We start from the raw sequence: 13,220 nt of genomic DNA, 5'->3' as shown, positions 1-13,220 counted from the left end.
AAGTGCTGGTTAAGGTTTAGGGATAAGTTTAGGTTTAGGTGTAGGGATACGGTTATGGTTAAGGTTAGAAATAAGGTTATGGTTAGGCATAAGGTTATGGTTAAGGTTACAAATAAGGTTATGGTTAGGCTTAGGGATAAGGTTAGGTTAGGTTAGGTTTAGGGCTGCAATACAGGGCTGGAACCCGCCGCGTACCATAACAACGTGGAAGGTCACCTTTCGCGTTCCTCAGGAACACCGCGGGACGTGACAAAACATCGGGATGTTACGCCTCGGGAGTGAGAACGGGTTCCTGGTACAGAGTCATAGCATTTATCCAGAGTCTTCCCCTGACGTGTGTTGCATGAAACATACTGTTGGTATCTTTTAAGCAACTTGTCAGGGGAACAGTGATTGAAATCACCCAGGATGAACTTGGGAGAGTCCGGTGATAATTGTTCCAGTTTGTACAGAGTGTTGGTGAAGTACTCTGTGGTTTTAGCTGCATTAGCTCTGGGGTGGATGTAAACCAAGATGATGAAAAGCTGTGGGAATTCTCTGGGGAGGTAGTAGGGGCGCAGGGAAACAGCCAGAAGCTCGATGTCTGTAGTGCACGGCTTCTCCCTCACAGTGACTGTAGAGCACCAGCTGTTGTTTACATACAGACACACGCCACCGCCATGTTGCTTCCCGGTGCGTTCACGGTCTCTGTCCAGACGAAGAGATGGTGAAAAGCCATCAATGTGCAGCGCGCTGTCGTCGTTGTCGTTGTTTGTGTGTCTCCCTCTTTAGTCTGGCTCTCACCTCACTCTTCTTTAATCCCCTCCTGGTTACCTTGTTATTGTGAGTTTTTCGATTTCCGTGTCCACGGAGTATTTCCTCGGGAAAGTAGTCCGTGGAAGCGGAGCGGAAAAGCCGGAGGCCGGGCTGCAGCTGCGGCTGCAGCTGGATGAGGGAGTCCCTGGTGTAGGTGAGCCTTGGGGTCATGTCGAGTGTCGAAAACAAGTCCGAAAAATCACAAAAATGAGGAAAAGGAAACGAATACAAATATACCGAGTAGACGGCAAAATACAACAACGAAAAGAGCATTAAAGTTAGAAAAAGAATGCAAAACTGCTCAGCTGACTGGCCGGTCGACCGCACGAGCAGCGACCCAGAACCGGAAAAAATAAATACACAAACAATACACATATGCTTTCAATTGTGTAATTTAAGTGATCTAGGTAGCTCTGTTTTGGAAGTTCAGTTAACGCTAGAAATGTGTTTTGGAGTTTGTACGTGCTTTGGAATTTGTACATACTTTTTGGAGTTTGTACGTGCTTTGTCTCTTGGGGCCTTGTCTCTTATTTATATATATTTATATATAAACATATATAAATAAAACCACGTGTTTTTTTTTACATTAGCAATTCCTTTTGCGCATAATTTTATATTGTTGTTAATAATATAAACAACAAGAGTGTCTCATGACAATGACGTAATAATAAATTAATTAAAGCAACAAAACAACCTGAAGAACCGGTTGGGAGCCGAACGAGCCGGCTCTTTTTAGTGAGCCGAGCCGAAAGAGCCGATTCTCTAAAAAGAGCCAGAAATCCCATCACTAGTTCTCAGGAAGTACAGACTCCCCTGTGAACTTACGAAGTCCGGACTTGTGAGAACGCAAGTACGGACTTGCGTACTTGAGAACTGAGAAACGGCCAGTGATTCCTACAGAGGTCAAAGGTCACCAGTAATATAGTAACTATAGTGTTCTCAAGGAAGACTGCAAGCTATTCACAGCTATTTTCTCACGCAGACTGGAAAAAGTTCTACCAGGCTATCCTCTAATTACTGGAAGGAAATATTAATTTTCAGGGGTCGTCAACTAATTCAGTGTAGTAAAGAAAATGTTGCTGGAAAATATCATTATACTTTAGGACTCCATGACAGAGGGGAAAACAAGAATACGCACTCAAAATGTTGGAGACAGTGCGGATCATCAGAAACTAATCACTATCATATTTTGGGGATGCCGAAACCTGGATTTTTACTAGAGGGACATATGCAAAACACTGAATACAGTATATAGACCTGTATTCCACTACAGTTTGAAAACCTCTACCTAGTATTTGTGGCCTGAAACCAGAGATGGGCAGTAACGCATAATGCGTTACTGTTACAGTAACATTACTGTAACGTTAACGCGTTAAAGTAACGCGTTACTGTAATCCCATTACTTTTTTCAAGTAACGAGTAAAGTAAGGGATTACTATTGCAAAAAAGGTAATTAGATTACTGTTACTTTCCTGTAAGCACGCTGCGTGACTGTGTTACTAAAACCGTGATTTTTTGCGAGAGTGTCTCATGACAATGACGTAAGCGAATGTGACGTTCGTGGCAACAGCTGTGTGCAGATCAACAATGGATAGTATATCGAGTGCAGTAGAGAGTATGAGCGTGCAGCGTTTAAAGTGTGGAAGTACTGACCTTACTTTGAGTTTGATTCTGTAAAAAGTGACAAAAACATTAGCGTGTGCTGTTCACTGTGTGGTGTTACGGCCCTAGCAGGGCCTCCTCCTGAAGGTGATTGTGTGGGCGTGTCCTTCATTCTCTCCTGCCTTAGGTGCCACCTTTTTCTCCTTTACACAGCTGACTCTCGTCAGTAATTAAAGGGATTTACATGTGGGAAGAAAACTTCTTTTTACAGCGAAAAAACCCCTAAACTTCTGAGCAAGCACCAAATACGCTGCCACTGAAATGTGAAATTCACAGAGAAACTGCCGGATCCTTCCACTGACCGCTGCAACACACCTGCACTAGGGCAAACCTCCCCCTGCCCCCTGCCCCACTCCTGCTATACAGGTGAAAATAGAGCAACAGGACCACTGAGTCTTTGATTTTTTTTATTTTCTGCTGTGTTTTATGTGCATCTATTTGAAATAGTTACTGTAAACACAAAAAACTATTTTATTTTATTTTATCTGCTGGAATATGCAGAAAATAGGTTTAAATGTTAAACAAATTTCTTCCAGTCAGAGAATGTTGCATATAATTTAATGTTTGCTTGATGCATAAAGTTAAAAGATTAAAACTAATAAAACAAGTTTTAAAAAAGAGACTTTTTAATTTGATTACATTTGTATATGATGGATTATGCAGAAAAAGTAGAATTGGGCTGAAAGATCTATTGCTTTATTACCTATTCAGGGTGTAAATCATGTTTTAAAAAGTAACTATGTAACTAAGTAATGGGATTACTTTTTCGGGAAGTAATCAGTAATTAGTTACTGATTACTTTTTTCAAGTAACTTGACCAACACTGCCTGAAACTGAGGAGAGATACAAAGGTGCTGCAAGCTCTTCTGGCTGCCGGTAAAAAGTGTATAATCAGAAAATGACAAAATTCAACACAGTTACAGTGTAAGATTGGTGTCGGATTGCATTGAGAGCATTTGAAAGGAAAAAACTGATATACTATCAGAGAAATTCTACCAAATTTGGAATTATTGGACTGAATTCTTAAATTCAATCAGAGCAGACTCTGTATGAGTTACTAAGGTTTTATATCGACCTCTACCTTCTTGAATGGGAGACCATTCCATAGCAGTGGTGTGCCCAAGCTGGTGACTGGCATAAGGTGTAGGCTTTTGTGGCTTTGGATGGTTCTTCCACATGCTACTGAGGCCTTTTGCTGTTAAATGAATAAATTGTTAAAATTGCCAATATGTCTTGTTTCTTCAGTTTTTAATATTCCAAGTTTTTCATGGGTGCAACCCACGTTCTCAACTCTGCTGCTTAATCCACGAATGAATTTTCCTTATAAATGTGGCACAGTTTGAGGGCAAATAAACAGGGATTCCAACAGTACCTAGTTTATTGCCATGAAGCAGTGTCACTACAAAGAAATATTCAAACACAAATTTCTTTACTTTTTGTGCTATATTCACAAGGAAATACACGATAGCCAGGACAGCTAAAAAGACATAAAATTTTAAGAAAAGACAGTACAAAAACATAAATCTGTTTTCAAGTGTCTGCTTTCAGTCTAAAGAGAACCATCCAACAGCTGCCTTCCTTGGTTAGTAATTTGAGCTGAGTGAACTGTTGTCACTTGTGCTGCTCACACACTGAAACACGCAGTTTTGTTCTGAGAGTCGCTACAATTTCCCAGTGTCACTTGAATTACAGTGTGAAGCAAATGGACTCTGCAACAGACTGGCAGAAGACTAATGATAGTTATCTCAGCACCCCTAAACGTGTATTTGTATGTGCTGATACTGATGTGTGAACTTCCTCTTGTTTGTCATGTTTGGATAGCCAATATGGGTTTATCTGGCTACTTGTGTAAAGCAGTAGCATGCATGCCTCGTTAGTTGTGACACTTCTTTGGCAGAAAGATGCTGCAAAAAGCTCCCAGCTGTTACATCTGAAGGTGAAGCTATGGTGCTTTAGAGAGTTACTGCAGAATATTTCAAGTATTCCTTTTTCTCCCACTCCTTTTGGACAGTATGGGAATATACAGCAGTTTATACCCAGACTGCACTCACCCACATTTGCCAGTTTACCTTTACTGTTTCACAACAACAGCCATCTAAATAATTAAATTCAACACAACACACTTGTTGTTAGGATTTTCCATGATGGATAGCAGTCTATTCCACCACAGCCCCAAGCATGTTCATTTTATAGCCAACCACAGAGCCTGATGCTGATCAGTTTATTCATTCTGTTTATGTCAGAGTTAGAAACTCTCCAGCATTTCTTTTGACACACATTGACAACAGTTCTGTAGTAAAAATCAAGACCCAATATTACAGTTAGTTAGGTGTGGGTTCAAGGAGTAAGGCATTAGGCTTCCAGACAAAAGATCATCAGTTCAGTCCACATTAATGCCTTTCTGAAATTACCATGTGCTTTCTTTTACTTCAAATACAGTAAATATATTTAATATAGTAAATATAGATTCAGGTCCTAGATTCAGGTGTTCAGTAAGTCCTTTCTTACCCTTCACAACTGTGTGTGCCACACACAATCAGGTTTCCAAAACTTCAGGGCATATTTCTTACAGATTGACCTAACCTAATCTTAACTCAACCTCAAAGAAATACTTGCTGAGCTGAGACAAGTGCGCGACCACAGAGCAATTTATGTTGCTACTGCAATTCAAGTATTCAAACACAGGCACAATCTGTGTTTTGTTTTGGGGGGTTTTTTGTGGGGGGGGATGTATTTTTTCTGAGGTATTAGTGGTCTTCTTTGTCTCAGCAGAAATAAGGTGATACCAGGACATGTTCGGTTATTAGACAATTAACCTTTGCTGTGACCCTGATGACGAGGTAGGAGTGAAGTCACTGAGGCCCGATAACAGTTTTACAATTCTCATAGGTTAGCAGAATATATGTGTGTATGTGTGTGTGTGCGTGTTTGTGTCTTTTATGCTTTTCTGTCAGTTAACAAAGTTCACTCAGTGTCGTGTTTGTGTGTGTGTGTGTGTGTGTGTGTGTGTGTGTGTGTGTGTGTGTGTGTGTGTGTGCACGCTTCTTCTTTCTCTTTTACAATTAACCTCTACTGAGACCCTGAAAATAATGCTGGCTGAACAGAAATTGAACTAAGCAGTAAAACAGGACCTGCTTGCAATAAAATGTTAAATGACTGAAAATTAGGTTAAAGTATTCAAGTTAAAGTGTTGCACCTGTCCAAATTGGATAGATGGAAAGAAAATGAGTCAATTCACACAAATGAGTTCATTTGAAACTGCATTCCATCCTATATACAGCTTTATTTTTGATTAAAGATCTGATGCTTCCGTGTACAAATGCAGTTATAAATTAAATTAAAAGTACCTCAAGACTTGAACAAGTGTCAGCGATCTTCATAAGAGAAAAATGACACAGGCAAAGCACAAAGAGATGCTGAACATAAAAATATTTATTTACCGATGCAAACATAAACCTGAGGTTTGCAGAACACTGAGGACCAGAGTCTCAGTTTGTAAGAGAAGAGAAAAATATACCGAGCAGTGAGAGCCACAGTAAGGCTTCACTTAAATATACTGAAGCTTCTTTATTTTAAATGAAATCTAAAACAAATAGTAAAGAGTAAAGATTTCACAAACAAACATAAATACTATAAACACAGTGTCCATCATATTAAACACATATTGCAAGAAAATGTCTCTGGGATATTAATGTATAAAGTGCTTTGAGTCCCCCGGGAGTGTAGAAAAGCATTATTTGAAAAATCAGTCCATTTACTATATTGAAGAGTTTGGAATTTCTTTAGTTTATTCCTGACATTCAGCTTTTCTCTGGTTTGTAGTCTGGAACTGAACCTGACTGGATGCTGATTTTACTAAAGCTAGCTAACAGAGTAAATGGAGTGATTCTTATATAGCGCTTTTCTGCTCTCCCGGAGTAAGCAAAGTGCTCTATACAACATGCCACATTCACTGTCTTCTATGCTTTGAAATGCTTTATAACTACCATTCACACTAACTATTGATGCATCAGAAAGCAACTTGGAGTTAATATCTTGCCCAAGGATATTTGGCATGCAGACTAGGGGGAGCGAGGAATCAAACCACCAACTTTCCGATCAGTAGATGGTCTGCTCTACCTCCAGACCTACAGCCATACAGTGCTCCTGATTTAAACAAAACAGTCGGGGCGTCTGTTGTGGCAGAGAATGAATAGGTGGAGAGATGGGTGAAATATGCCCCTAGATTGAGGCAAGGGGGTGTTTGCTCAGGTATTGAACTAGAAGAACTAGAAGCCATAAACCAATATGCAACATTTACAGATCCACTGTTTGCATCCATTACCTTGTGATAGTCAGGGACGTGAGACGAATCTGGGAAGCAGGTGGTTAGCAAAAATTTAGGCATTTACTGTAAATGGAGGACGTTTTCAAACACAGACTATGTCTCACAATACAATGGCACTGTATTATTTAGTGATCTAAAAATAGCTGCAACAACAGAGCCCTTGTAGACATCTGAAGATTACTTTGATCTTAAGATCTGCCAAATTCAAATCAGGTAATGTTTTTACACCTCACACTGTCCCATCAACTTATTGAAGCTCTTCTTCCCTCTGGCTTCAGGCAGCAGCATGACAATCAAGCTGCCTATATCTCCCTGTGAAACAAAAAAGAAAAAATGGAGTGGGGGTGTCAGAAGATCTGTGCTCCAGCAGTTTAAAGGGGGCACACAGCAGTCAGTCAAATACAGTTTTATCAAATTTAGTTACATGCAGTGATGATCTAGAGCACTGACGAACTGCATGTTACAGCGTTTACAGTCTGTGTAACTTGTAAGTGTGCATGGGCGTGGTATGGAAAAGGAATAAACAAGTGGAACATGTCATTGCACTGAATGAATATATATAAAATATATATAAAAGAACAAGGGTAAACTGAGTTTAGGGAATATGAAAAACCACAAAGGGTATGTTGCTACATGTGTTACAATTTGACTACATTACCTGGGAAATCAGAGCTGTTAAGGACATCTGAAATAAATCAATAGGTTGTCTTTGTAAGGTTTTAATTTGTCTTTGCAAAAGAGACAAACAGTAATACAGACTGCAACAGTAGTTTGCGTTGCTTTTGACAAAGAATAATAACAACTTCAGTTACTGTGTGTGTGTGTGTGTGTGTGTGTGTGTGTGTGTGTGTGTGTGTGTGTGTGTGTGTGTGAGACACTTGTGGCTCAGCTGCCACACTGGCATTTTCTGTGGAAACTGGGTCAGGGTTGTTAGTGTGAGTTTAACACCTAATAATGCAACCACTTTGTCATGATGTAGGATAGGTTTTCAATCAGGATTCAAAAACTTCCTGTGTTTCCATAATGCATCGAAATCCTGCGGCATGCTAAAAGGACTTCCTGGAATCATGGATAAATTATAACTTTTTTTCCTTCAGGCAGTTTACATGCTTCAGTGAGTGCAACCAACTCAGTAGTGCTTGTATTAAGTATTAAGAAGGCCGAGGACCAGATTTTAAAACTTCATGCTGTGTGGCAAATGCATAGCCTACTTGATTTTGTCCAGTGGTTGGATTGTGAGATGCTGTCATACACAGTGGGCCAGTCCTGCTGTAATAGCATTAAACTTTGCTGAAAAATAGGCTGCAGGTTATTGTCCTGTAATAAATCAGTAGTTGTACATCCATTTTTCTCATCAACTGTCTGTGTCTGAAATGTCTGATGGGGTCAGGCAAAGGTGGGTGCAGACTAAGGAGGCAGTTTTAAGTCACAGGCTGTGGCATCACATGAGCGTAACTCTTTTCCATGAGCATTAGCACTAAGTTGAGTTTCCAAAGCAGTTTAAATGTGCGATAGTTAAAGCACATTCCTAGAAATGTCAACACTTGTTTTTTGGGTTACAGGTTTTGGTACAGTACGTTTTAAATTGCTCCAGCATTCTTTGGTGAGAGTGATTTGCCCTCAGCTCTGATCAAATGATCCAAAAAGTGACCTTTTGCTTTAGAAACTATAATTTTAGAAAGGCTGACCCATCATATACAAAGCCTTGAATAATCAGTTCCCATCTTATGTTAAATAACTGTATCAACCAAATAGAGCACTTTGCTCTGAGGCTGCTGGCTTACTTGTGGTTTCTAGCATATTTAAAAGTCTAAAGGAGGCAGATCCTTCAGCTTTCAGGCCCCTTTTCTGTGAAATCAGTTTCCAGTTTGGATTTGGAAAACAAACACTCTCTCTACTTTTGAGATTAAGCTTAAAAGTTTCCTTTTTGATAAAGCGTATAGTTAGGGCTGCATCAGTAAGGATGAGAATTGATAAGAATTTATTGATTCGATTATCAGTTCCATTATCAATTCTCTTTAGCTCCACTTTGAGAGTCACCCCCACCTCTAAGCACCATATCAAAGATATTCCAATCATGCAAATTAATTACATGAACACAATGCTGACAACATAGAGCAAAGATAAAAACCAGCACAAAGAGACTTCAAAGCAGTCATCACTGTGATACTACTATAGGAACATGAACAGATAGAAACGATGCAGCCTGACTCCTCATCCGGTTGCAGCAGATGACTGCCCCCCCAGTGAAAAAATCATTTGTCAGATCCACTACAGAAAACCAGCAAGCCACAGGAGGCACCTGGGATAAGTTAGCGTAAGGGTTTGGAACACTAGGACCTCTCAGCTTACAGCTGCATTTACTGCCATAGCTTCATTCAGTAGGGTGAACTTTATCAAGCATTTTCTTAAAAGGGAAAACCGTTGAAAACACATTGAAAACAATTCAGCAATGTGAAAACACATTTCTCAAAAATCAAATCAATCAATCAAAATTTATTTATATAGCACATTTAAAAACAACAGTTTTGATCAAAGTGCTTCACAAATTATGAAAATAAATAAATAAAATAAGACAAATACAACGCAAGACAAGACAAACATAGAAACCAACCAAATGATAATCAAACTATCTTACATCAAAGCCAGAGTAAAAAGATGGGTCTTTAAACGAGATTTAAAAGACTGAACAGTCTCAGAAGAGCGAATGGCAATAGGGAGGTTGTTCCACAGTCTAGGAGCTACAATAGCAAAGGCACGGTCGCCTCTGGTTTTCAACCTAGACTTAGGTTGCATTAAAAGCATCTGGTTAGAAGATCTTAGTGCTTTTATAGGATTATACAAATGAAGAAGTTCTGTTAAATAGCTTGGGGCAGTGTTATTTAAGATTTTATAAGTGAATAAAAGAATTTTAAAATCAATGCGAAATTTCACAGGAAGCCAGTGTAACTTGGCTAAAACTGGAGTCATATGATCATGCATTCTGGCACCTGATAAAAGGCGTGCAGCAGCGTTCTGTACTAATTGCAACCGGTGAAGAGAGGAGTGAGGGAGGCCTAAATAGAGGGAGTTACAATAGTCCAGTCTAGAGGTAATGAATGCATGAATAAGCTTTTCAAGGTCCTTGGGGGACAGGAAAGGCTTAGCTTTAGAAATTTGACGTAGCTGATAGAAGCTAGATTTAACCACAGTAGATACTTGTTTCTCTAATTTGAAGGAGCTATCCAGGAGTACCCCAAGGTCTCTTACAACGTTGGAGAGGTAGCTAGCAAGTGGGCCAAGGGTAACAGTTAGTTGGTTCAATGGAATATGGCTGTCAAAGACAATAACTTCAGTTTTACTGTCATTCAAGGTTAGAGAGTTTTGAGATAGCCAGGTTCTCACATCATGAAGACAGTTAAACAATGTATGCAATGGATCTCTGATATTCAAACCCAAAGGGAAATAAATTTGAATGTCATCAGCATAACAATGGAAAGAAATATTATATCTTTGGAAAATAGATCCCAAGGGCAACATGTACAGAGAGAATAGCATAGGGCCCAAAACAGACCCCTGGGGCACACCACAGAGAAAAGAAGCAGAGGAGGAGTATTGCCCCATTCTGATAGAGAATGACCTCTCTGATAGATAAGATTTAAACCATGATAAGGCTGTGCCCTTAAGGCCAACTATTTGCTCTAACCTTGATAATAAAATGTTATGATCTACTGTGTCAAACGCAGACGTCAAATCCAGTAAGACTAGAACCATAGAGCAACCTGAGTCTGTGGTTAAAAGGAGATCATTAAAAACTCTTAGCAAAGCTGTCTCAGTACTATGTCGAGGCTTGAAGCCCGACTGGAATTTTTCAGAAATACCATTGGAGTCTAAGAAGGTCTGAAGTTGTTTATAGACCACTTTTTCCAGAATCTTTGACATAAAGGGAAGCTTAGAAATCGGTCTATAATTTGAAAGAACACTAGGGTCAAGATTAGTCTTCTTAATAACGGGTTGCACAACAGCATGCTTGAAGGCAGACGGTACGCAGCCCAAAGACAATGATGCATTCAAAATTAATAAAATAAAAGGCCCAATAGTATTCAATGCTTCCTTAAAAATACGGGCAGGGAGAATATCATGTGGGGAATTGGAGATTGTTAAGTGGTCAATTATTTCCTTTACATCAGAAAGAGTCACAGGCTCAAACTGCTGAAAGACAGCAGAGCATTTAGAAGCTGGAACTTGATGTGGAACTACCAATAAAAACGGGGCTCTTAAAGTAGTAATTTTTTCAATAAAATACCTTAAAAAAACTTTCATAAAGAGCCGGAGAAACCTCCTTGTGTGCGGTAGCACGAGGATTAATCACAGAGTTAAAAATCTTAAAAAGCGCTTGGGGCTTGTGACAGTTGGTCAAAATAAGACCTGATAAGTTGGCAGATTTAGCAGCTTTGACAGTCTTCTGATATTTTGACAAACAATTATGAAGGATTTCCGCTGACACTACGAGCTTATCCTTTTTACACTTCCTCTCAGCACGACGGCATTCGCGCCTGAGAGCACGGGTAGTTTCATTCAGCCAGGGTTGGCATGACGACTTACTACGTTTAGTCTTATGTGGAGCCATGGTGTCCAGAATAGAGGAACATGTGGAATTAAAAAGGTTGGTAAGCTCGTCAGCCGATAAATCCACAAGACAGACGGAGTTGGGGAGCGCAGAGTTGGCGAAAAGAGTAGAGAAGTTAGTAATGGTTTCAGAATTAATCAAGCGCATCTGGCGTAAGGGACCCTCGCAGTTAAGCTCCATATGTCGTAACATAACATTAAACATAACCACAGAATGATCAGAGATCCCAGAGTCCTTGATATCCGTTATACAAATATCCAGACTGTAGGACAAAACTAGGTCAAGCAAATGACCTTTTAAATGCGTCGGTTCACTTACCCATTGCATAAGATTAAAAGTGTCAATAAGGGCAAGGAAATCCTTTGTTAGTGTGCTTGCCTCACAACAGACATGTATATTAAAATCACCAACAACTAAAACACGGTCGTAGCGTAAAAACAGGCTCCCTAGTAGTTCAGCAAACTGAAAAAATAAAATCCTTAACAGATTTCGGAGGTCGATACACCACAGCACAAAGAATTGGGGGAGCACGGTTCAGTTCCAGTAGCTGCACCTTGAAGCTGGTGAAAGAGACGGGTGGTAGTTCCCAGCATCGAAATTTGTGTTTAAAAATCAAAGCCAATCCTCCACCTCTGCCAGAGATCCTAGGAGAGCTAGCAAAGGCACAATCTGGGGGAAGAAGTTCTGAAAAAGCAGAAGATTCCTCAGGACGAAGCCAGGTTTCCGTCAGATAAAGAAAATCCAGCCCAGTTGAGACGAAAAAGTCGTTTAAAATAAAAGTCTTGTTTGCCAGCGATCTAACATTTAGCAAAGCCATCCGAAGTGTAGTCGGGTTGTTGCTAGTTGGAACAGATCTCAGCAGGCGAAGATTGCTGTAGTTCACACCACCTCTGGAAAGCCGCACCCAGCTCCAAACAGGTGAGCACTCTGCAGGGCAACCTATAGCAGAAGCGGCCCCCGAGAGCATGAGAAGAAGATAGAGTATTTACAAATACGTGGTAACTGGTCGCATCAAGTGAGTTTAAGTAAGCCTTGAGGCGAACACGAATACCGCTCCATTTACCCCGTCTCCTATGATGTTTCCTAGGTGGAAGGGTAGCTGGAAAGCGGCATAAATGATCAGAGATATCCATCGGAGTTGAGAAAAAGTTCCCTGATTGCCACTTGAAACCGGGCGTTTGGTGAGTCAATGGCTGGAGATTCAGAAGAGTTTGACGATCATAGGTAAGAAGCGCAAAGGCGTCAGGATAACACAGAGAAAATAGGATAGCAGACAGTAGACAAAGCTCGAGGTCGTTTGGAGTGGAGGGCCCACTCCTGAAGACCTTCTATGACTCTGTGGTGGCCTCAGCCATTTTTTATGGTGTGGTCTGCTGGGGAGGCAGCATCTCTGCTGGGGACAGGAAGAGACTGAACAGGCTGATCCGAAGGGCCAGCTCTGTTCTGGGAGGCCCTCTGGACCCAGTGGAGGTGGTGAGTGACAGGAGAATGGTGGCTAAGCTGTCATCCCTGATGGACAACATCTCCCACCCCATGCATGAGACTGTGAAGGCACTGAGCAGCTCCTTCAGTGGGAGACTGCGGCACCCACGGTGTGGGACAGAGAGATTTCGCAGGTCTTTCCTCCCCACTGCTGTCAGACTCTACAATAAAGACTTTTGCAGCTGATCAAACACACAAACCCACACATGTGCAATAAGACTGCTATATGTGCAATTCTTCTTCTGACGAAGTTGTGTTTTTGTATTTTCCTACTCAGTTGTATATAGTATTTGTATTTCTATTTTATTCTATTGTATATATTATTCTATTCTATTTTATTCTATT

This window comes from Oreochromis aureus, linkage group 2, assembly GCF_013358895.1.
Source record: "Oreochromis aureus strain Israel breed Guangdong linkage group 2, ZZ_aureus, whole genome shotgun sequence".
Classification (NCBI taxonomy): domain Eukaryota; kingdom Metazoa; phylum Chordata; class Actinopteri; order Cichliformes; family Cichlidae; genus Oreochromis; species Oreochromis aureus.
The sequence above is the reverse complement of the archived record's forward strand: the minus strand, read 5'-3'. Positions refer to the sequence as shown.